Genomic DNA, 21,336 nt, shown 5'->3' with positions numbered 1-21,336 from the left:
TTCACATCTGTTGACAGACATACAAGGCGACTAGCAAGAGGCAACCACCACTCTTTTCTTTGGTAAGTTTTGTCTGCTGCTTTCAGGTATCCATACCTTATGTTGTCCATTTTCACACTGTAGACATTTATGTCAGCATGAACTTCTTTGGGCAGGTCCTCCATGGTCAGATGATCTTGTGTATAACGCCTCTCCTGCTGAAGATTTGTTTTAATCCAACAGTAGAGTGCATCTCCCTGTTCAAGCACCTTATCAAGTCGGGCTGTGTTGAACTGGTGTTCCTCATTAAGGTAGGCCAGGAATGTGAGGGCATTACATGTGCACTGATGATTTCGAGAGAATTCTGTGTACCTTTCATCACTTTGACAATGAGTTGCACTGACACACCAGAAGTTCTGAACTGCGTTTCTCTGTAGCTCCTCTGTCAGTAGTTGTTCATTTATGTTGTGGAAAGGCTGATCAAGGAATGGTAAAGGTGACATGTTATTATTTAGTATTTAACCCTTTAAGACCTACCATAGAACCAAGTCCGCCAGAGCTTATATTATATTTTTACATGCTGTAGTGCCAATTTTGGGAGCATTTCAAGTTGATATACATCAATACAACCATTACAGCCCAAATTTTAATAATATGTATGCATTAAGTGCATAGTAATTACATAAATTGCAAAAAAGTGCAATAAACTACAAAAAAATTGAAAATCGTTTTTGTTTTTTTAACATATATTTCTAGTTAGAGAAATTTAAGAGGCTTATCCCTCAAAACTGTAAATACAAAAAAGTTGCACAAACTAGTTTCCCACCACAGGAAATTTATTTGAAGTGTCTTCATAGTTTTACTTTTGAAATACACCAATTTTTATATACTGCAGGAAAAACGAAAATAAATATTATAGTGCAAATTTGCAAAAAAGCAGCATATGCATTAAAATAAACTATTTCCAGCAGTGCAATTCGAGTTTTAAGCATCCCAAAAACGACACAGAAAGTCATAAAGTCAAAGATAACTTTTAAAAACACCAGTATAGGCTCTGAGGCCCTGACAGTAAAAAAAACCTACATTTCCGCGAAAATGACGTCACTTCCGGTTTCGGGCAGGTAATGGCGGACATGCGAAAGTTCGCGCTGACGTCTATTCCAACGTAGGAAGTGTTATGAACAGCTGATCGGATCGGCAAAATGTGTTTCTGGAATATTATGTTTTTGTTGCTGCAAACGCTTTTTATGCAGTTTTTGCAAAGCTATATGTGGAAGAAAACCGTGACCTAGGACAAGCTGATGGCATAAGTACAACTTCTCCAGTTTCATATGTAAAAAAAATTATTGCTCTAGCTTACGTGGTTGCAGAGCTACCGGGATTTAAAAATAGTTACGCAAAACGGAGCGTGCCCGCTCCGACCGGTTTTAAAGGGTTAATGATAAGCATTTCAAGGTTGAGCAAAAACATATGCAACTCTTGGTACAATGATGTAAGACATTTTTTAAGTGACAAGGGTTGTATAAATAAAGATTTTCTTTAAAGTAAAAACATTTTTAACTATGGTAAAACAATGAAGCAATGTTCAGGCAAATTAAGCCAAATTATATCACTCCTCAAACATATTACAGCATAATCTAAAGATACGCAGCATCAGATAAGCCAGAAAGAGGCAGACAGAAAGAGTGTGACAGGAACAGTGAGAGAGAGTGAGAGAGCAGAGGTGGGAAGTAAAAATGACGAATATTTTAGATATCTGTAATTTGCTTGAGTGCTGTTTTTTAATGACCTTTTATAAAGGTCATTAAAATCGCGGTCTATGTGGGCTGGGTCCTTCGAAGGCCGAGAAGGCTGGAAGTACGAGGCTGTGAAATTGGACGGTCTAGCCTGCAGATTTGCGTCACCACTGTCTCGGTGGAGTTTAATAAACTCGGCTGTCTGCTCCTTGGTATCTAAAATATAACAGGACACTGGCATAAATTCTCGACCGTCTTACAATTCTGTTTAATCAGTTTTCTGTTTGACGTTTATTCAGCTGTGTGAAAATCCTGGAGGAACCCACTCAATGGATTAATAATGTTTTATTTAATCTAATAATCTTATAACTTTGATCTCAGCCAAACGATTTACTTCGGAACAAATAAAACACCGAAAAAAGCCAAACAATTAAAATTTTAAGTTATCCGAGTGACTTATATATCATGTTTAACCTGGGTAGCGAAAGAGCGAGGGTCTGAAAACGCTGAATTTGGGAGTCTGCTGCTCTCGCTGGCTGGAGTGACCATTGACCCCCCACGGCTTGCTATCGAGCGGGTGGGTAACAGACGTCTCGTTGGCGCACTTTTGCAAATATATGATGTCTTGATAAACCCAGCAGATATTTGTAATTTACACAGCTACTTTCTCGCCTGAAAATATTTTAAGTTTATTTTGTGACCCAGAAAGATTAATAAGACAAATTTAAACTTAGTAGCGACCGCCATTGTTGGCAGCTGAAATTTGACTGGGCCGCGCTATGAATTCTGGGATATGGTGGGCCATAAAGGACACACCCAACCAATCCTTCAAATTCGGGGAAATGAAGGACGCATTTGTCGACTACATTTGAAGGAGTCGACGAATTGGGACAGCCTTCGTCTCTTGGTTGTGTTAAGGTTCAATGTTGAGAGAGGAATCCATAAATAACCACAGATCCGGTCCGGTGTGCAATTAGACGGCATTTTAATGAACACATGTGTGAGTCCAACAACCCAATCAGTATTGAACTGCTTTACCATATTCAGACAACGGTTTTATAGGGTTAAGATAGTACAGCCCCCTTTTCTGTTGCTAGGCAGATTTAAACAAAGCATACGTCAACTCAAAACCACAATGACTTTTCACATAGTCTAAAACAAACATCTTCTTCGGGTCGACGGCAGGTGCTTCCTGTCTCCATCCTGCCCAGGCTTATCTTCTGGACCATCAGGTGTACTTCCTGAAACAGACTACCACGTACGCACCCAAACTTTGCAGTTATAAACTCTTACCTACTAAATGAGTCTATCTGTGTGTGCGTGCACGTGCGGGGGCGCGTGCATGCTGTGTACTGCGTACGTGTCGTGACCTCTCTCACTATATGTGTCTGTATGTGTGTCTCGCCCTTAAATGCTCTCACATCTCACCCGTTACACTTCTGACCTTTCACCAGAACAGAGGCTCATCCTTACATATAATAACCTAACTGGAACTATATATGTAATCTACTGAATAAATGTTTTAATCAAAAGCCTCTACTAAAAGTTTCATATCCTACTCACAGTACTTGCATTCAGAGTCTGCTTTCAGTTTCACTTCTGCAAGAGCATGCCTTGCAGACGTGTTTCCTGTCAGCCTGCAACTCCGCCTGTCACCCACTGAAGACTATGTGTAAGAATATAAAAACATTCAAAAGCCTTTAAAATTATAAATTCAACTCCACAGTTTGAAGTGGTTATACTGAACCTGTAATGAAGACTAATATGATACCAATATATTTGAACATCTGAATGCATCTAAATACAACATCACTATTAACATGAAATGTTAATGATGATTATAAAAAATAGCAGCAAATAATAGCAGTAAAATATTTCTATTCTCAATACTCCCACTCTCGACCTCTGGCACACCAGAGGTCGCCATACATTATGTTGGGTCACTCCTTGGCCCATTCAGCTGCTTCCCTGTCCACCCGTGACGTCATGGACATTAGGATCACTTTTCCCACTCTGACCCTCTCTCGGCATTCTGTGACTTAGCGAACCAGACAAACTCATGTCATCTAGGTGGTCTTAATAATAAAAGGCCCGCTCCCACTTGAGAACACTCATGCTTGAGGTTAATCACACCAAAGTATCAGCGAGCCTAAAGTTGATCGGGGGCAGGAGAGAATAAGAGTGCAAGCAGAGCTCAATCAGCACTCCTCCCTCACCCCTGAACCCACTCATACCCGGTGAGAGACCCCCTACACTTGTGAATCTCGAGTGGTCTATCCCTTTCCTGGGTCCCTCTCTAGTGGAAATCAGGCCGCCTGCAAAGGATAGAAAACACCTTCTCCTCCTACGGCTCTAACTTACTCTGTTCCTCAGTGGTTCTCTTTATTCAAACCTGATTCAACCTAATATCACTCAAAACATGAACCTAATTTCGTATTTGGTTTTTGACTTTTATTTTTATATCTCACTCAACCGTACTCAGCATTTGTAAAACTCTTAAAAGCACTGCCTTTAAGAGGATCAAAGGAAGCACGTCTCTGCCTGTGCTTCCTGTTGCTCCTTATCTGATCATCCACATCCTGTACACAAACTGTCGCCGCTGCTGCAAGTGCCTCTCATCTAAAGTCACCTATCACAAGAAAATGTATAGAAAATCATTATAACTGCTTCTTTGATAACTAAAGGATCAAAGAAAAAACAACCACGTTAATCACTAAGTGTAAGCACATTATTAATGGCTCCTAAGTAAATTTCATCATAGCTAAAAGCTGAACTCTAACTGTATTTTAGAACTCACATTTCCTGTGTTATACCCTGTTTTAATATAACATTTTATTTCATTTTGCTGCTCTTAATGTAATGACTCATTCTAATTTATACTTTATCAGACTTAACCAAAATATATAAGCTTTCTCCCTTTGCTTCTGTTTTTAAACAAAAACTTGGTCACTTCAACAAGCATTTGTTATTCTGTAACTGCTTTTTATGTAATAAGACTAATTTAGAGCTGCATGTGTTATCTCAATATTTTACATGTCACACAGTTTAGTCACAACCAAACTCCTCTCAGTTCCTCTTGTCTGTCACTTGTTACAGGGCCAGCTCAAATTCAGTTAAAAGCTAAATGAATTTCAGGCCCTAGGCCTCAAATCAATACTGTCCTGTGTGTTGATGAACTCTATATGTCTGTAAGCGTGTGCAATCCTTCAATAACTCAGGTCATTCTCACAGTAGATTGGCTAATCATAACGTTAACCAAAAGTTTGTGACCCTCAAGAGACGACTCTCTGAGCCACAACTCCGTTAAAGGCACAAAAATGCAATGTGTATGAAAAAATCCTTTCTACATATATAATCTCCAATATTATTCATTTGAGTCAGCGAGACTTTTAACATCCTCATAAAAGCTCTCCTCTACCCTAGAAATAAATCTATTTACTATCTGTTTCTAAAGGCTACATTATAACAACTTATCCTAAAAATCAAAAAGAAATCACACATTTTCTACTCATAAAATGTTCACTATTTTCCCCAAAGCATATCCTTTATTCCCACAGTTTCCCTCTAAGTTTGGTGTACAACTTCTTATTAACACCAGCAATTTATCTTCTAAACCGAATTCAGTTCATTTTAATCCTTTCTCTAAAGAATTTAAAGAATTTTACCATCTCTAAATTATCAAACAAAACCCCACTAAAATCAATGATCCTACAACCCATTTCAAATTAAACAAATTAAATCTTAAATCCCTCTCTTTTTTTGACACATCTCATGTGGCAAAAAACTCAACATGCTTCACCCAAGCTTAACAAATTAACAAGGGAAAAAAGGTTAGTCATATCATATCATTTCTCGGAACAGCTCAGCAATCTCCCTCTCCGGTATTTTGCTCCAGCCCTAAAACCTGTGTTTAAGGAATAAGATCAATTTAATCATCATGTCAAATCTTCTTGAACTCCTGCTCCCTTCGAAGGATCCTTGGAATTTCCTGGAAACAAAACCTTTGCTTTACATTTCATATTCAACTCCCCCTCTATGATCCAGTCTGTGTCATGACAAAAAATAAACTTAAACAGAACAGTTATTAATCATGAGTTACCTCAGTTAATGGTAACTTGAATCTCATCAAACAATGTTTCCCTTTTAGCATTTTATAATGTAATAACATGGTCTAACCCAAATCAATAAAACAGAAATTCACTCAAAGGAACATCAGCATCCCCAGATTTAAGTCTCCCACTTGTCCTGCTTATGGCAAAAGCAAAACAAAGCATCCCCTTTCTTTTCCTCACATGGTAAATTTGTCCACATTTATTCATCCCCACCTTAGTCCAGTCACTCACATTCACTCACATGCATTCACACATGATATTTTTGCTGATACTGCAGCCTAATGAAATGCTCCACATCAGCAAAATGAGCTCAATCATTTATTTTATTTCGTTTTCCTTTTTAGGAAAATAGTTCTCTATACTTTTGACTGGATTGACTCGCTGCAATCCTTTTTTAGACAGAGACTCACCGCCAATCAGTCTCTGATTGTAATCAATTATAATCTGTAAAGCCCACCTGATTTTCGTACTTGGTAATTTTGTCAGCGCCGTCAGTTCACTCTCTTCCAGGCCTGCTTAGAACAAAAATGAAAAAAGAGAGCTGATTATTAGCTCATCAAAGTACAAAACAAAATCACCTGACAGGTTTTTTTTTTCCCTAAGTGCACTGTTACAAAAACTATGGGCCCTTTTAGACATGTCCATGTTTATCAAAACTCCCTCTATTAAAATGAAAAACAACAGCCCCAAAAAAATCTTAAACAATCTTAAATTTCACCCATTCAACGCACTGAACACCTCGTCAAAGCTGCACCGTTTTACACACAACCATGTCCCCTTTGACACTTCACCATACTTAGATTCAGCCTAAAATACAAACACGTTATAACAATGTGTCATCACTAAATTATAAATTTCTTGTCCAAATCTGCACCTCTGAACAGACCTGACCACTGTAATCAAATATCCTGATACTTTACCCTTATATATTTCGCCAAATAATCTTCAACAGCCACCGCTCTCTCTTGAACTGAAAGCCTCCGACACACACGCACACAGGAAGTGTCTCTGCTCCAGCTAATTTGCATAGACACACAGCTCAACAGCCAACTTGACAAGAAAAATACATGTTTAGACCTTATCACATTATTGAATTATTCTCATTTTCTTTCTATACTAATCACTGGTCTTAATCACTCAGTACGAGAGCACTCCTAAGTCACTCTTTTAAACACTACTTTAGTCACTATTCTTTTGTTTTTCTCTCTATTTTATTAAACATTCACACCATTCTCTCACTCATACAAGTAGCAAGCTGATCTTCACTGCGTATGCTTGTGTTCTTAGCCAGGTTTATTCAATATCTGTTCATTAATCTTCATGAGCTTGTCTCAGTAAAGTTAATGCATTTTCTGTTTGTGTGTGTATGTGTATGTGTTATTTTTGCATCTATGGCTTCACAGTCTCCCAGACACTTCCCAATTCTCCAGTTAACCAGTCAGTTTTCTTTTTTTTTTTTTTTTTTCCCCGAATTACTAACCCAAACTTTAATTTCCCACCTTAAATAAAGCCCTCCTAGTCTTCAGCTAGGAGCTAGGGCCTGCTTTTCAGGTTCATGGACACATCATGCTGTGAACAATTCAACCAGAAACTTGCCTTAACTTATCCATTGATGTTAACCTTTAATTTCTTCCGACTGCTGGATCTGGAGAGTTGGTCCAAGTCTGCTTTACTCCTGAAAATAACAAAACTAAGACATTTTCATTATTATCACAAGTGCTTAAAGGACCCACTTCTCTCTCTTTCCTGTCAGCAATACCAGTTATGTCATGTTTGTGTCATGAATATGAATGTAAGCGTTTTCCTCGTTGCATTTCTATGTATTCATGTTAATGTACACTACGTGTAAGCTGTTTCTTCATTGCATCTTAAATTATAATCAGTTTTACTTCATGCATTTTTTTCACTGAGCTTTAGATTCAAACTATTTCACTTCTGATTCATTTCAAAAATAATCTCACATGTAACAACTTGTGTGTGTGTGTTTTCGATTCATTAAGGTAATGACAATTATTTTCTTTCATTATTCTTACCTTTTCTAATGTTTACCTCTTTGTTATGCTGTGGTGGACATCCCTAAACAATCATGAGTTCAGGCTTCAATTTTCAGTCCAATCATATCCTGTATTCTCGCAATTAAACTCGTCCAGCTTCATCTCTCACTGGTCCTTTTTCATTCACAGTGTCCTGTTCGGGCTTCAAAGCTCCAGCAAACACAGTCTCAACTCAGCTGTTGTCTTCTTCTCTGTTTCTTTACAGTCTTTCTTTTAGGTTAAGTCCCAGCATGGCAAAATATCACATTCAGTGCCTTCAGTCTTATTTTCATTTGCTCTGTTTTCTTCTCCATTCATGGCAAATATGAGAGTCAGTGCCTTCAAGCAGACACATCACACTGTTCTTCACCAGCATGCATGTTGCATCTTTCATACTGCCGGACTCATCAGTGGTCGTCAGTGTTACTGCTTTCGCTTGCACTGCTTTTAGCTTCAGTTAATTCTTCAAGTCCACGATATTCTGTCGGTCTTCATCAGGAAATTGACTGTCCTTGACTGTCCTTTGAGTTTCTTCTCAGTTTCAGGGACAAAGTGAGAGATCAAGCTGCACAATTTCGAGCCAAAGACTGGCTTATTTTCTCCCAATTCTGTCAATCTATTGTTATGCCGCTGCACTCAAGGTTCCAATGTTGAGAGAAGTCCACCTGTATTGGCACACTAAAGCATAAAATTAGTATTCTTTTCATTTCTTATTCTTAAAACCTCTGTTTTGCTTCATCTCCCTCGAGTTTAACTCATCCGTCTCTCTGTGTTCTCTCTTTACACACTCAGTTACCATTTATGGGCATGCGTTTCCTGTACCACACACACACACTTCCTGTTGCTGCAGCCTCTGTCTCCCTTTGAATTTCACAGTCTACAAACAATCAGTAATTCTCCTTATCTGATTTTAAAACAATACACCTTCATTTCACTCACACACATTTAAATAGAGCTCTTTCAAACATCAGGACAACTAACACTTCTCCACACACATCACCCTTCTTTAGGTCAGTTTGTAGCGTATACACTTATGTGTTTTCAATCAGAAAAAAATAAACTCAACCTCTCATAACATCACTCATGCGTTTCTTGAATTAAAGCACTTTCAAACTTTAAACATCCTATTTTACATCACAAAAGAAATATATTTCACACTCCTTTATTTCATACGCACTTTTTAAATGTTCTAACCTCTTTCAGACGCCATGAATCGTCTCACACACCCTGCCTTTTCTCTCACTCAGACAAATCACGCAGAGTCACTCAAATCAAATACTGACAGCATTCACACAGTTAAAATCACTCAAAATACACTTTCCTATACGTATTTTGGACATGCCTTCCATAATCAGAAAGAGCAAGTCAAAAGAAAAAGAAACTGAAACCTCTCATCATTCTCACAGCTTCTCACCACACACACATAACTGAAAAAATAAAACACACCAACATTTATCGCTCACGATATATACATCTATCAAAATTCAGTCATTTACTATACATCCACACTAATATATTCAAACTGTATTTATACTCTCGTAATAAGCAAAACCAACCTCTTATATACAGGCATTTAGCAAAATTGGCAAACAATAGTTATAAAGCTCAATACTCTCGAAACTGAAACCACCCTCTCTGCGCATCACCGCTGCTCATTTGCATTTACACACACCATCAGTGCACATCCGGCTGTGCATTGCTGACACAGAGACTGATCTTACTCATAGATCTCATATTTTATATTACAGATGTCTTTAATTACAACTGCACAGATTTTTTAGGCCTTTTCAACTCCTATGTAATTTCGATAAATATAACATAACGGTCCAACCGATCAGTCCCAGACTTTTTGTGCTCAATTCACCAGGGCGGTCCCAGACTGTCCTGTCCAGATTTCTAAACCTAACTCAATTTGCCAGCATGCCCAATCAAGCGCAAGAAATAGGAGACTCTAACTCCTAGCAATTTTGGAGGTTCCCAAGTTCTCCCCCGCTGTCGACGGTACTATCCCTACTCAGCGGTAGGTCAAGGGTCAGCGTCCTGCCCAGGTGCAAGCGTTACCAAGGAGAAAAATGCGCTTCTTAACAGACGCCGCTGTCGTTCTAGAAAAATTTATAATAATTTGAAACAACAATCTACACCCGAAGCAGGATTAAGATTGAGGCAGATCTCCCGTTGTGGACATAGGGGACTCTAACCCACAAAAATGACCATCACACGTAGACCAGATGACCAACGGGACTTGAACCCAGACAATGACCAAATTCCCTATCATTCTAAGTTCACTTAGCAGTCCAACTGCTTTCTCTTTTCATTCCTTTATTCTCATTACTCAGTACTGTCACTTATACTTCATTATCATTACTTCAACCGGTAAACTTCATGAAAACTTCACCAAAATCAAAACAGACCTTCACCAGTAATTACAGTGACCAGGCTTTTAATTTGACATGCCCAATGTGACACCTTTTGGAAATATATTTCAACAGGCAGTGTCTTACCTTTAAATGCCCCGGGGAATGCCTGCTCACTTTCACCACTGATTACCGTCTGCCCGTCCAATTACCACGGACCCCGGATCTCTCCGTCTACACCAAAATTCCCCTCTCTCACCGGAACGAGCCCCCAAATGTTAAGGTTCAATGTTGAGAGAGGAATCCATAAATAACCACAGATCCGGTCCGGTGTGCAATTAGACGGCATTTTAATGAACACATGTGTGAGTCCAACAACCCAATCAGTATTGAACTGCTTTACCATATTCAGACAACGGTTTTATAGGGTTAAGATAGTACAGCCCCCTTTTCTGTTGCTAGGCAGATTTAAACAAAGCATACGTCAACTCAAAACCACAATGACTTTTCACATAGTCTAAAACAAACATCTTCTTCGGGTCGACGGCAGGTGCTTCCTGTCTCCATCCTGCCCAGGCTTATCTTCTGGACCATCAGGTGTACTTCCTGAAACAGACTACCACGTACGCACCCAAACTTTGCAGTTATAAACTCTTACCTACTAAATGAGTCTATCTGTGTGTGCGTGCACGTGCGGGGGCGCGTGCATGCTGTGTACTGCGTACGTGTCGTGACCTCTCTCACTATATGTGTCTGTATGTGTGTCTCGCCGTTAAATGCTCTCACATCTCACCCGTTACACTTCTGACCTTTCACCAGAACAGAGGCTCATCCTTACATATAATAACCTAACTGGAACTATATATGTAATCTACTGAATAAATGTTTTAATCAAAAGCCTCTACTAAAAGTTTCATATCCTACTCACAGTACTTGCATTCAGAGTCTGCTTTCAGTTTCACTTCTGCAAGAGCATGCCTTGCAGACGTGTTTCCTGTCAGCCTGCAACTCCGCCTGTCACCCACTGAAGACTATGTGTAAGAATATAAAAACATTCAAAAGCCTTTAAAATTATAAATTCAACTCCACAGTTTGAAGTGGTTATACTGAACCTGTAATGAAGACTAATATGATACCAATATATTTGAACATCTGAATGCATCTAAATACAACATCACTATTAACATGAAATGTTAATGATGATTATAAAAAATAGCAGCAAATAATAGCAGTAAAATATTTCTATTCTCAATAGTTGTGACGTAATCGGCCTTCAAATGCGGCCTCCGGAGGATGCAGCCGACGTTTTGGGACACAGCTTTTATTTTAGATTTCTGCGGGCCTTCAAACATTAACTAAATTGCAGCCTAAATACAAACATATGAAAGGAAATCATGTTTACGTATTATTTGTAAGAGGATCTCAGATGCTCTTAAATCAGATGTAATTCATTCACTGATTTCAGATTAAACCAGATGGTTCTGTACATGTGACATAAAAACACGTTTCATAGTTGTGTCACGTTTTGTAAAGAAATTACAAAATTCAGTAACAGGTTAAATGTGATAGAAACAAAATACGTTGACATTCATCTTGATAAAAGATGAGTGTCACAAAGCCATGTTTGTATTTATTTGCACTGCTTTTCACTGTGGATGTCAATTTATCTGAACCTTTCAGTATAAAATGGTATAAAAGTTTTTTCTGAACAATATATGTAGAAATAGATAAAGAAACAGACATAAATAGCTGTTGAGATGTCTGCATGTTAGGAATCTGATGAAAGAAATTGACAAATGTACATGTTTAGTCTAACATTTTAGTATATTTAGTACGAGTTAGCAAGCATACTTAAGGTGAAAGACTAAATATCAACCCCGGTGATTATACAGCAAACATCACATGTATACCAATTGGTTATAGACATTTGTGGGCATACCTTTTTAGGTGGAGAATTTGATGCCGTGTGGAAATCATCAGTTGCCCAGACTCATTTTGCTGGTGGACGATTGTCTGAAATCTGAATACAGTTAATCAAAATTAGAAAACCTACCTACTAACAGATTTGAAATAGAGTGTAACACTGGATACTTTAAAGAAAACATGAAACAGTAGCGGTTACTAAACTTAGAAAGCAATAAAGAAAAATTCCAGCTGTTTGCATAACTACTAAGAAATTTGAAAGTGAGTGTAACTGTAGAAACTTTAAAGAAAACTAACAGAAGCGATACAACAAAATTCTTACTGTTTGCATAATGCTAACATGTAACCATATGTCTTTAACATTTAATGGTAATGTAACTGTCCACTATAAATCCTTAATGGAGGAATACTGTTTTAAATTTACCTTGCTGCCTGGAGGACATGAGGAGGTGGGTCTATTCTCAGTTTCCAAGGACAAGCTGGCTGGTGCTGTCTGCTAACCCAGGAAAAACAGTATATAATGTTAAGACATTAAGTGACCTGACACTTTAATTTCAGTTTAAAATGATATTCATGGCATGAACAGTTATGGCAGTTGGATAACATTACAAGATAGAAATGGTCAACTGCACCACGGAGCAACACTGTAAAGTTCACTAAACATACATGTTTTAAAGCCATTATTCAATACATTGTTATTGTTAAATAAATATTGTCAAATAATGGAGATCTAGATTTCAGTGAAAATAATTGTAATTATCATTTTTGCCATAATCGAGCAGCCGTATGGGTGGGCATACCTTGTAATTTCTTAATAGAGGAATATTTTTTGATATTTACCTTGGTACCTGGGGAACATAAGGAGGTGGGTCTATCCTGTGTTTCCAAAGATAACCCGGCTGGTGCCGTCTGCTAACCCAGGAAAAAGGGTATAGAAAACATTAAGTGACCTGACACATTCATTTCATTTAAATGTTCTGTATACTAGGGCTGCACGATTAATCGTTAGAAAATCGCGATCTCGATTCATACTTATGTGCGATCTCATTTCCAAATGACAACGATTTAAAAAAACAAAAACAAAACACGATTGTGCCGCATTTTGATCCGGGACGTAATCTGCATGAAAACAAGCGCTCACTCTTCCTGCTCAACAAATGACAAGGGCGGAGCCTTATACCACGTGATACAGAAGCTGTGCCGTGATGCTCAAATTGGCAGGGAAAAAACAACGGAGAACACGTCAGGGATGATGAGAAAGTGACAGGAGAAAATCCGTCCTGGTCAACCACACAAACATCAATAACGGGAACCTTATACAGCGCTTCCCTATCCGGTTGTTCAGTCTGACGTCACTGGCCGTGTCTGGCCCTAAACTCCGCTGCAGGTCCATATATCAAACGATCACTGTGGCAATACTGAGAGTTGAAAAACTGTCTAAAGTCTTTCATCTTTAATAAAATGATCAGTGTTCTGTTCTACCAGGTGTAACAATTGAGTTTAACATCCAGGCATCCATGAAAATGGAATTTATGACATTTAACAGCGTTAGAAGTTAGCAGGAAGTTAGCTCGCTAGCTTCTATCTAAATACAATATAGCATGTCCTGGCTGCGGGGTTTTGGAAACAAATTAAAACATACAACTCTGCTATCACTTCCAACATAAATGAAGACAGAAAACTAAACAGCAGTGACGTTTGTAGGGTTACTGAAGTTGGGCTAGCTGGTATATAATGATGTGCTACGTGACCGCTAGTGACACAGCTATGTTAGCATAACATAAACAAGCTAACTTTTTTTCCACTCGATAAAAGTTAACGTGAGTGTTCTCGGTGGTCAGGAACAAATGTAATCGCATGGCAGGATGCTGTAAAAGGACTAAACCTCAGCCAGGAGAACAAGTGAGATAATCCATCCACAATACGAGGTTAGTCATTCATATACTGCTGCATGGGCTGTGCTGTAGTTACATCCTAAGGTTTTAAAAACTGAGCTTAAATAAATGATTAGCGGTATTAAAAGCCGAGGGAGGTCAACAGTGATCACTGACGGTTTTATGAGCTTTTTGAGATTAAATAGAAGAAAATACAAAACATTAAACATGTTAACAACACAAAAGCCATATTAAACGCAGACCACTTTAGGCCCGGAAGTAGGAAGTCATCACTTAACAACCGGATACACGTCGAACTCCCGCAGGCACAAAGAAATTACGGAGGCTATTACTCTTCACCTGACCAAAGATATATCAACACTGTGCAAAACGAGGGATTTAGGAAAATGATCAACACCCTAGACAAACGCTACACAGTGCCGTCCCACAACTATTTTTCTATTGTTGCATTACCTGCTCTATACATGCAGTGTCGAGCAACGGTGGAGACGGAATTTCAAGCAGTACAACATTTTGCGGTAACCACAAAATGTGAGGCATTTATTGTTTTTATGTTTATTTATTGTTTTTATGTTCAGTTTCAACTGTTACGAAGTTGATGTGCAGTTAATAAGTGCAATAAATATTTATATTGGAAAAGAAAATCGTGAGAGAATCGTGATCTCAATTCTAAGCAAAAAAATTGTGATTCTCATTTTATGCAAAATCGTGCAGCCCTACTGTATACCATGCACTGTTATGCCAGTTGTGTGACATTATAACAAAAAATCCTAAACTGTATGGGTAAGTGTTCTTAACTGTCTCAAACGTGTTTTGAAAACTGTTCAACTGTCTGTGATCACTACCATATCCTCATTATCTGGTCAGATGGAAAACTACTGACTGCCTCATCTTGGTTGTGGCCAGTGAGCATTGGGACAGCAGGATCGACCAGGTCAAGTGGTTTCCAGCGCTTCTTTTGTGCCTGGGATCTTTTATTTTTTCTCGGCATCTGGTAGAATGTCAACATAAAAACAGAATATTAATTATTGGCATTTCAAGCAATTTGTTATTTTAACCCTCTGATACATTGACAGACAAGATGACTACAAGAACAAAAAAAATCTCTGTTCCATAACAGTTTGTATATTGTAATTGAGAAAGTGATTACCTTGAAAGTTGGGAGGCAGATTTGTTGACCACGACAGTTACTTCGTTTTGGTGTACAGTAATTGGGAAAGTAATTACCTTGCAAAGCTGGGAGGCAGTGTTGTTGCTGAGACGCTGGTCGAATGCCAGCAGCAAGCAAACCCAGATGTTCACAGCTCAGTTACCACCTCAAACTTTTCAAACAAATCTTACAAGAACATTTGGCAAAGTGATTGGCTTGCAAACTTAGGAGACAGTCTTGTTGCCCACAACAGTTTTGTTATAGAGTAATTGGAAAATTGGGTACCTTGCAAGGCTGACAGGCAGTCTCGTTGCTGGGAGGCGGTCTTGTTGCTGGGGCTCTGGCAGAATGCCAGCAGCAAGCAGACCCAGATGTTCACAGTCCTACTTAACACCTTAAACTTTGCAAACAAATCTCACAGAACAATTAGCAAACTGATTGGCTTGTAACACTGAAATGTAGCCTTGTACTGTCTGGTTTAAATTTCCTACTGAGAGACAAAGAGGAACTTTACTGTTTGGAAGGGAGTAAAAACACTGTACCATCTAATCTTAAAAGTTTTAATTACAAACAACAGCTCTGGAATAAAATGACATCCAGCGCCAAACACACCTATTTTTTTCTAAATATCAGCTGAACACATACATAGAAAATATAAGGGGGGGCACTTACCTTGGCTGAATCAAGAGTTGAGGTATTAAAGGCTGCTGTAGTTAACGCCTTATAAAGACAGACAAAGAGAGGTGTGAAACGTGACTACAACGCAGCTATTGTTTTGTACGCGGTGAGAGTCGCATCTTAAAAGTTTCAATTACAAACGATACCACTGGAATAAAATCACAGTCATTTTGTAGATATCAGCGTCAAGACACAGAAAATACCTTTAAAAGTAAATCACTTTCAAAATCAATTTCAAACTGGGAGACGCTTAATATCCTCTAACTAGCCAGCAACAAAACACCACAAGACAAAGAGACGTGTGAAACGCGACTGCAACGAAGCTATTTTTTGAGAGTCGTATCTTAAAAGGTTTAATTACAAACGATACCACTGGAATAAAATCGCAGCCATTTTGTAGATACCAGCGTCAAGACACAGAAAAGCACTTTTAAAGGTCAATTTCAAAAGCGGAGGAGGGACGGAAACGCTTGCTTTAGCTGACTATCCGCTACCTGGCTTTAGCATCGTGCCGAACGTGCCGAAACAAAGAAATCGATAAAGAAACATATTAAAAAATCACTTTCAAAGCTAAATTTCAAACCAGAGACAGAGAGATACACTTACCTTGTAAAAGCTTACGGTGTGTCTTAGTAAACACTTCAGAAAATCACTGTAAGTTCAAGTCCAAAGCGGAGGAGGGGGGAAAGACGCGTTACCGGTGAAACGATAGCCACGTTGTGTTACAAAATCACGTCTACGGTCAATTTCAAAGCGGAGGAGGGGCGAAGAGACGCACGCCAATGATAGTGTCGTCATTGCGTAGTGTTGTCATACGCTAGCGGTGCTAGCAGCGCTAGCTAGCCAGCCGGCTATCAGCAACACGTAAGAGAACTGTTGCTAATATGGGATATCTTGATAAAACGAGCAGATATTTGAAGTTTACACACCTACATTCTCGCCTTAAAATATCTTAAAAGTTTATTTTGTGACCTAGAAACACGAATAAAAGACATATAAAACGAAGTGGTGGCCGCCATTGTTTACTCTGCAGAGGCGTGCTATGAATTGTGGGATATGGAGTTTCCCCCCAAGCATAAACTTTTTTGGCTGTACTACTCCGGGTATACCACTAGAGAGAGCCAACACACCACAAATGAAGTCTGTTTCTATGGGGCCAAAAGTAGAATCTTTCTCAGGAGCCTAGAAATTGGCCCAAATTTGCACTAAAATCAAAATATTTCAAAAACTATAAAAGTCATAAACACCAAAAGTCATACCATACTAGTCCAGCTCCAGCCGCACAAAATGATCTAACATATGTAACCCTATTTTCAAAACTGTACGGCAGAGAAGCGCGGGAAAATTTTCACTAAAATATTAATATTTAAACAACTATAATAGTCATAAACACCAAAAGTCATAGCACACCATTCCAGATCCAGCCGCACAAAATGAGGTAACATATATGAAGCTTGTCTCAAAACTGCGGGGCGAGTTACACGCCGAAATTTAGGCGGAAGATGGAGAATAATAATAACTAGAAAAATTTGCATTTCCTGCGAAAATGCAGTGTGGATGCTGTAACGCTGAAGCTGTCTGCTAAAATTAGCTGAAAAAGCTGAAAAATAGCAAAAAATTGTAATAACTTTGCAGAAGCATAAGAACTTAGCAAAAATGTAAATACTTAGCAGAACGACAATAATGTAAAGAAAACATAATACTTGGCAGAAATAAAATAACCTAGCAGAACTTAGCAGAAATATTGTAACTTAGCAGAAACATGATAACTTCTCAGAAATACAGGAATTTGGCAAACATGGTACAAGATTACAGAGATACTTTATTTAACCAAAAATACCTAAACATTGCAGAAATTCTGTGATTTAGGACAAATACTACAACATAGCAGAAATGCTGTGATTCAGCAAATATAATATGCTATGGCACAAAAAGAATGAATTTGCTCAAATACTATGATTTTGCTCAAATACTATGATTTAGCAATAATACTAAGATTTGGCAGAAATACTATGCTTTGGCACAAATACTATAATTAATTACAAGTACAATAACATAGCAGAACTATCAAGATTTGGCAGAAATACTATGTTTTAGTAGTAATACTATGATTTGGTAGAAATACTATAATTACGCAGAAATATTATATTTACCTCAAATTCTATAAAATAGTAGAAATAGTATGATTTAGCACAAATACTGTATTTAGCACAAATACCGAAAAGTAGCAGAAGAACTATAATTTAGCAGAATAGTAATAACTTACACAATTAGAAATATGGACGCATATTGAAACACACATGCACAGAGAGGCACCCACACACAGGATCTAATCCAGTCAACCAGTCTAACTATATTCAAGCTAAATCCTACAATACGTTGCTGCCAAAAAAGGGTTGGGTTCTCTCTCTCTCACTAAACACACACACACACACACACACACACACACACACACACACACACACACACACCAACAGCAGCAGCAGGGGCTGTACAAACAGTGTTTCCTGTATGTTTCTAGGTGGGTCAAAAAGTCTGGAGCTGCACAATTTGAATCCACCAATCAGAGAGGCTGTGTACTTTTTCCCGCCAAAACAGGTGCACCCTTACACACATGGAGGAACAGAGAGAGAGACCGTTTTTTGCTGTCTATTTCTCATATTGAGGATTCCCCTCAAACAAATGACAATAATTTCCCAACCGTAGGGGCTAGAGCAGTCATTCTTAGACCGTTTTGTTCAGAAGAGATGGAGGAATCGTCAAGTGTTGTCTATTTAAAATAAAAATATGAATTTTTAGAGATATATGACATGTATGACTGGTTGGTTTACAAGCCATGAAGGCCCCAATATGCAAATTTGAATGCCTCAGCCCTCAGATATGATTGGCTGGCTTAGAAGCCATAAAATCCCCAATATGCAAATTTGAATGTCTCAGACCTCAGATATGATTGGCTGGCTGGGAAGCCATGCAGGCCCTGATATGTAAATTTGAATATCTCAGCCCTCACAGAGGATTGGCTGCCTGGGGACCTGGCAGAAATATATAGAAATAGTATGATTAAGCATAAATACTACATTTAGTAGAAATAGTATGTTTTAGCACAAATACTATAAAAAGCAGAAATACTATAATTAAGTAGAAATACTATATTAAGTACAAATCCTATAAAAAGTAGAAATACTGTACTATGATTTGGTAGAAAAAAATTTAAACCCCACTGGGTTTAAATCTGGGACTCTCGGCCATTTGACCTTAGAACTGAAGAAGCTTCTCGGATGAGAGGTGAAACGTCTTCAAGCAACTTAAAGAAGTCCAGACGCTTTTTTCTTTGCAAACTCCTTTGACTATAACATAACACAAATGTTATGATTTGGCACAAAAACGATGATTTGGCAAAAATACTATGATTTAGCAGAAATACTATGATTGAGCAGAAGTACTAAGATGTAGTAAAAGTACTTTGATTTAAGAGAAATACAATTATGGAGGAGTAATACTTTAAAATGGGAGAAATATTGATACACACACACATTCACAGAGCCTAAAGGGAAGAGTATTTGTGCCATGGAGTGTTACGAAGAATCTGAGGTCCATATTAGAAAAGCTGGTAAAAAGTTTTCAGAATTGTAATAAATGATGAATATGAATTAGTGGTCTGTGATAGTGTATTAATTTGTAGGGGAAAAAAATATGTTGACCAAGGTGGAATTGAACCCACAACCTTTGGGTTGCAGACCCATGTCATTACCAGCTGCGCCACTGAGAAAGATAGTGAGCTCCTGGAAGACAGGTTGATGAGCAGTCAGAATTAGATCGCCGTGAGAGGCGAAGAATGCTGGTTTTTGGAGTTACAAAACGTCGTGTAACTCAAAAGCTAGGTGGACTAGAAGCATAATTCTTGTACTGGGTGAATCAGCGGACTTTGGTGTACTTTGACTGCGATTTTCATTGCTCTTTGTACATCCGTCGCTGAGATATGACGAGAGAAGAAAGGGCAGACCTCAGATATGATTGGCTGGCTGGGAAGCCATGCAGGCCCTGATATGTAAATTTGAATGCCTCAGTCCTCACAGAGGATTGGCTGCCTGGGGACCTGGCAGAAATATATAGAAATACTATGATTAAGCATAAATACTACATTTAGCAGAAATACTATATTAAGCACAAATCCTATAATAAGCAGAAATACTATATTAAGCAATATAAATATCCTATAAAAATCCTATAAAAAGCAAAAATACTATTTGGAGTATCGATATCATTCTTTCACCGTAAGAGACAGCAGGCTTTGGTGAACAGTCATGGAAATTTTCAGGTCTGTGTGGAAATCCAAACAAAAGATATGACGAGAGAAAAAAGTGGTTCATTTCCAGAGTTTGAAATCTGAAGAAATCTGAGCGAAGGATGAATTTCCTACCCTCAAACAAGTGTAACTCATCTCAGAACGGTAATAGGTAAGAAAAAAATTCTTGAATTGTGAGCGTCAGGAGTGTCTGAAGATATACCGGGACAAGCCTCATGTCTAAACTTCGCTTCGTTAAGGAGCTATGACGATTCGAATATGCCTCTCATTGCAGAAATCAAGCAGTGATTTTGAACAAACTCTCCATTGACTTTCTATGGGGATTTTTGAGACTTTGTGTTGGTCTGAGAAGATTTGACAAAATTCTATAAATCCCACAACCATGATAGTGACATTTTCTGAAAGCCAGCAAAAATACCTACGTTTTGATGTATGATTTGTGGAAGTTGAGTAAAAATTGAGCAAGTAGCAAGAAGTTGTTCGGACATGAAGAGAAGACTGCAAAACCTTCAGTGGCACACTGGAAGCCAAGTGCATAGCAACCATAACAACGCATGTATTTTGTGAAAAATCACAATTTTGCAACTCAAAACTTTAAGAGGCATAAAAGTAAAACGGTAAAAGATTTGAAAAAGCTGATTTATTCCTGAATAGCCCAATAAGTTGAGAACATTTTAAAGTTTGAATGGTTGTTCTACGTGAAAGTAGGAAAAAGTAGTTAAGTTTCAAAAACAAGCAAGTTTTAGCAGAATTGCGGAAGTTTCCCATTCATTTCAATGGGACAAAAATAAGCACAAAAAGCTTAATATTTTAAAAAGTATAATAGCAAAAAATACCAAAAGATATAGCGCACATTAGCAGAAATAGCAGAATAGTTTAAAATTTGAACGGTGAAAATCGGCTGAAAATTGTGGAAGTAGTTAAGTGCCAAAAAGTGTACGGAACGCAACTAGAACTAGAAAAATTTGCATTTCCTGCGAAAATGCAGTGTGGATGCTGTAACGCTGAAGCTGTCTGCTAAAAATAGCTGAAAAAGCTTAAAAGTAGCAAAAAATTGTAATATATTTGGAGAAGCATAAGAACTTAGCAAAAATGTAAAAACTTAGCAGAACTGCAATAATGTAAGGAAAACATAATACTCGGCAGAAATAAAATAATCTAGCAGAACTT

General features: G+C 38.1%; 2 long non-coding RNA genes across 4 annotated transcripts; both read right to left on the bottom strand.

Moving 5' to 3' along the window:
* Positions 1 to 13,052, bottom strand: LOC109201874 (uncharacterized). 3 transcript variants are annotated; one of them, XR_002061793.2, is made up of 4 exons: positions 12,978 to 13,052; positions 12,562 to 12,633; positions 12,154 to 12,234; positions 1 to 455 (listed from the first exon to the last, which is right to left on the bottom strand). It is a non-coding gene; the product is annotated as an uncharacterized LOC109201874 (long non-coding RNA). The 3 variants fall into 3 exon arrangements; XR_003219725.1 differs by having other exon boundaries at positions 12,562 to 12,630; positions 12,978 to 13,046; XR_003219724.1 differs by lacking the exon at positions 12,562 to 12,633 and having other exon boundaries at positions 12,978 to 13,046.
* Positions 13,053 to 14,914: 1,862 nt separating this feature from the next.
* On the bottom strand, positions 14,915 to 16,635 carry LOC112846633 (uncharacterized). The gene is made up of 2 exons (XR_003219723.1): positions 16,467 to 16,635; positions 14,915 to 15,902 (listed from the first exon to the last, which is right to left on the bottom strand). It is a non-coding gene; the product is annotated as an uncharacterized LOC112846633 (long non-coding RNA).
* Positions 16,636 to 21,336: the final 4,701 nt, after the last annotated feature.

Source organism: Oreochromis niloticus, linkage group LG4 (assembly GCF_001858045.2).
Source record: "Oreochromis niloticus isolate F11D_XX linkage group LG4, O_niloticus_UMD_NMBU, whole genome shotgun sequence".
Classification (NCBI taxonomy): domain Eukaryota; kingdom Metazoa; phylum Chordata; class Actinopteri; order Cichliformes; family Cichlidae; genus Oreochromis; species Oreochromis niloticus.
The sequence above is the reverse complement of the archived record's forward strand: the minus strand, read 5'-3'. Positions and strand labels throughout refer to the sequence as shown.